The sequence below is a fragment of the Mandrillus leucophaeus genome, unplaced genomic scaffold (assembly GCF_000951045.1).
Source record: "Mandrillus leucophaeus isolate KB7577 unplaced genomic scaffold, Mleu.le_1.0 Scaffold30, whole genome shotgun sequence".
NCBI classification, from domain to species: domain Eukaryota; kingdom Metazoa; phylum Chordata; class Mammalia; order Primates; family Cercopithecidae; genus Mandrillus; species Mandrillus leucophaeus.
In genome coordinates this window covers 395,317-400,183 of record NW_012103143.1, presented here as the reverse complement: position 1 = coordinate 400,183, position 4,867 = coordinate 395,317, and positions in this window count along the sequence as shown.

The window sequence follows — 4,867 nt, the reverse complement described above, 5'->3', positions numbered from 1 at the left end:
TGGGATTACTGGCGTGAGCCAACACGCCCGGCCTTTTTTTTTTTTTTTGAGACAAGGGTCTCACTTTTTTCACCCAGGCCGGACTGCAATGGTGCAAGTGCAATGAAGGCTCACTGCAGCCTTGCCCTTCTGGGCTCAGGTGATCTTCCCACCTCAGCCTTTTGGGTAGCTGGGACTACAGGTGCACACCACGCCTGGCTAACTTTTTGCTTTTTTTTTTTTTTTTTTCCTCGTAGAGACAGGGATTCGTCTTGTTGCCCAGGCTGGTTTCAAACTCCTGGGCTCAAGCCATCCACCTGCCTCAGCCTCCCAAAGTGCTAGGATTATAGGCATGAGCCCCTGTGCCTGGCCTGTTCTTCTTTCTTATCTTTTAGCTCAATGTCACCTTAGAAGAGTTTTCTGACTCCACACTCTAAATTAGCACCCCCTCCTCAGTTCCTCGCTGCCACAGCACGCAAGTTCTTTCTTTCATTGCACGCACTGCATGCTCCTTTTAAAGAGTTATTTTACTTTTTGTGTGTCTCCCCACAACTTCAGTGTAAGGTCTGTGAGTCCAGGGACCTTGTCAGTCTTGTTCAGTTTTCCCCAGCACCTAGCAAAGCCCCTGGCACATGTAGGTGTCATAAGTGTTTATCACATGCAAAATGAGGTGCCAGAGTCAGTATTTGAGCTCAGTCTTTGTGACCCCAAAACTTCAGCCCTTTCTCATACCTTTTTGCTCCCAGGGCAGCAATCTGGTGTTGGTGGCAAGGGTGCTTGAGAGTCAGATTTGGCTTCAGCAGCCACTTTGGAAGTGCCATTGGGCAATTCCTTTCTTCTCTCTGGGCCTCAGTTTACCCATCTATTCTAAGATGCAGTATTGATGCTCCGAGCCACAGGGACCCTGCCAGGGAAGGGAACAGAAGCAGACAGTTCTATGTCCAGCAGGGGGCGCCATGGGCTCTCTCAACTTCCTTCTCCGCACGGGCCGACTGCCTGGCTCAGCAGTTCTGAGTGTTAGGGTGCCTTTTTGTCTACACACACTCTACCATCTCCTGTCACTGCCCCCAAATACCAAGGAGGGGTTTCTTTTTTTCTTCCATAATTTTTACTTTTTAATGTTGTGGGGCGGCCAGGCGCGGTGGCTCATGCCTGTAATCCCAGCACTTTGGGAGGCTGAGGCGGGTGGATCACGAGGTCAAGAGATTGAGATAAGCCTGGCCAATATGGTGAAACCCCGTCTTACTAAAAATAGAAAAATTAGCCGGGCGTGGTGGCATGCGCCTGGAATCCCAGCTACCCAGGAGGCTGAGGCAGGAGAATTGCTGGGACCTGGGAGGCAGAGGCTGCCGTGAGCCGAGATCATGTCACTGCACTCCAGCCTGGGCGACAAAGCAAGACTCCATCTCAAAAATAAAATAAAATAAATTAGCCGGGCGTGGTGGCATGCGCCTGGAATCCCAGCTACCCAGGAGGCTGAGGCAGGAGAATTGCTGGGACCTGGGAGGCAGAGGCTGCCGTGAGCCGAGATCATGTCACTGCACTCCAGCCTGGGCAACAAAGCAAGACTCCATCTCAAAAAAAAAAAAAAAAAAAAAAAAGATGGGGGCTTTTCTGTTTTGTTTGTTTGTTTGTTTGTTTTTGTTTTTTGAGACAGAGTCTCACTCTGTCACCCAGGCTGGAGTGCAATGGCACAATCTAGACTCACTGCAACCTCTGCCTAACGAATTCAAGTGATTCTCCTGCCTCAGCCTCCTGAGTAGCTGGGATTACAGGCTCACGCCACCATGCCCAGCTAATTTTTGTATTTTTAGCGGAGACAGGGTTTCACCATGTTAGCCAGGCTGCTGTCGAACTCCTGACCTCAGGTGATCCACACACCTCAGCCTCCCAAAGTGCTGGGATTAAGGTGTGAGCCACCATGCCCGGCCTATTATAGATTTAGACTTAGAGAAAAGTTGTGAAGATCCTACAAAGTTCCCACAGACCCCACAGCCATTTCCCCCGTTACCAACATCTTACACTTACATGATACATTTGTCACAATTAATGAATCAATGTTGATACAGTATTATCAACTGAAGTCCATACTTTATTCAGACTTCCTCATTACCTTTCGTCCTTTTTCTGTTCTAGTGTACTACATTCTATTTCATCATTATGTTTCCTTAGGTTTCTCAGAATTTTCTTTTTTGTTTTGTTTTGTTTTGTTTTTGGGGCAGGATTTTGCTCTGTTGCCCAGGTTGGAGTGCAATGGTATGACCATAGCTCATTGCAGTCTCTAACTCCTGGGCTTAAGCAATCCTCCCACATCAGCCTCTCAAGTAGACGGAACTACAGGTGCATGCCACCATGCCCAGCTAATTTTTGTTTGTAAAGATTGGATCTTGCTTTGTTGCCCAGGCTGGTATTGAACTCGTGAGCTCAGGCCACCCTCCCACCTCGTCCTCCCAAAGTTCTGGGATTATAGGCATGAGCTGCCACAATTTCCTGACCAGACTTTCCTTTTTTTTTTTAATGACCCCAGGCAGGTTTTTAGATGGGACTCCAGTGTGTGTCCTGAGCTCATGGCCACTTAAGATTCCCTCTGGGGAACTTGGGAACACATTTTTATGGTAGAAACTGATGACTCTCATGAAATCCTTTGATCTTCAGAAGTGTCCTCTCAGCCAGGTGGGGTACTGTGCACCTGTAATCCCAGCACTTTGGGAGGATGAGGCAGGAGGATCTCTTGAGCCCAGGAGTTTGAGTCCAGCCTGGGCAATATAGTGAACCTTGTCTGAAAAGGAAGAATGAAAGAATGAAAGAACAAAGAAGAAAGAAAAAAGAAAGAAGGAAAGAAAGAAAGAAAGAGCTAATGAAAGAAAGAAGTTCCTTTCAATAAATGTGAGACCCTGTCTAAAATGAAGAAGAGAAAGAAAGAGAGAGAGAAAGAGAGAGAAAGAAAGAGAGAAAGAAAGAAAGAGAGAGAGAGATAAAGAAAGAAAAAGAAAGAAGAAAGAGAAAGAAAGAAAGAAGAAAGAAAAAAACAGATTCCTTTGAAGAAGACCCTTTGAGCGTGCTTGCTATGTGCCAGTCCTGTGCTCTGTGCCAGGGTCCTCCTGGGGATGACAGTCCAGTTATTTTGTCCAAGTTGGAGAACAGATGCACAAGGAAGGCAGAGGGCAAAACTCCACTCTCCTGTTCCACCCAAGGACCCGTCCAAGGTGGAAAAATAGTGACAGGTCCCCAGGAGTGTCCTCCTTCCCATGGGACTCTCAGAAAGGGCATGGCCCCAGAACTGGAGGATTTGGAATGAAAGGAGTCTTAGGGTCTTTCTCAGGTTTGCACCCTCAGTTCCTGGAACCCAGCCTCAGTACTTCACCGGGGAAAGATTGGGGCCTGGAGTTTCCTTCCTTTCCCTGAGAAAGAAACATGCTCTCAAGCATTTGAGGTCACCATTGCCTTCTAATTCAATTTAATAACTTAAGTCAATTCTGTGCTTCTCCGCTTATAAATGGACACTATCAAGTTCTAACAGCGTCTTTGGGAGATAAGTACCATGTTTGTCAGCTCCACTTCACTTGCGGAGAAACTGAACCTCAAGTCCCATTTGGCAAATAATTGGTGGAGGTGAGATTTGAATCCAGGGTTCGCTCTGTCGCCCAGGCTGGAGTACAGTGGTGCAGTCTTGGCTCACTGCAACCTCCGCCTCCCAGGCTTAAGAGATCCTCCAGCCTCCAGCTCTCATGTAGCTGGGACTGCACGTGTGCACCACACCCAGCTAATATTTGTATTTTTTGTAAAGATGGGATTTCACCAGGTTTCCCAGGCTGATCTCAAACTCCTGGGTTCAAGCAATCTTCCTGCCTTGGCCTCCCAAAGTGCTGGGATTACAAGTGTGAGCCACTGTGCCCAGCCCATCTCAGTTTCATTTGCCCCTCACCTTACCCTGTGGCTGTTTGGGCTTCAAGCTTGGAGGAAAACAGCATTTTTGGAAACTTTCGTCTCTTGACTTACTGAGTTATATTCTCCTCAGCTCTACTTTACAGACCTGGAGGAGCAAAAGGAGGGGGTTTCTTACCCCACACTTGGGAGAAAGGACCCTGCTCCAGCCCACGTTTGCCCTGCTTGAGTAATCTGGGATGAGATGATTTGGGATGGGTGGTGGTTCCCTGGCTCTTCCAGCAGAGGACACAGCCCAGGGCTGGGATGCAGATGCTCTGGGTACGTTGCCCACCCACCCATGCCTCTCACCAACTGTGGGAACAAATAACTTTTCACCTGTGGTCCTCAGTTTCTTCATCAGTGAGATGGGCTAATATGCCTGCCCAGAGGCATTGTTGCAGCAAAAAGAGATGTAAAAGTGTGTGTCAGCTGAAAGCCCTGTGCAAGGATAACAGATGTGGTTACAATTTCCAATGGGTCGATCCAGGGCCCCACAAGGAAGTTGCTTCCCTGAAGGACCAGGTGAAGAAAGAACTTGTGAGCAGAAGCTTCAAACCCATGTTCAGAACCAACATCAAGTTGAATCCTCTTGTCCACCCCTAGGCCCTCTGTTTCCTCCCACACCACGAGCACTGCAAGCCTGGCGCAGAGAGGAGATGCCAATATTCTCTAGTACAGGGTTTGGCCAAGCACCTTGAGGGCAAGACATAACATCTGTTTTAGCCCTAAACTTTCCAGCTTCTAGCACAGTATGGGCCATACAATGTACATGTGGATGTTCAGTGAAAGAATGAATGAATGAGTGAATGAATAAATGAATGAATGAATTCACAAGTGGACAAAGAAATGCTGGGTCCACAAACAGGTCCAGCTTTTACCTCCTGGCCCCCAGGCTCCCATCCAAGCCTCCCAAACTTATCCTCCACCCTTCCTTTTACACAGTAGTGCATGAAACCAGAGG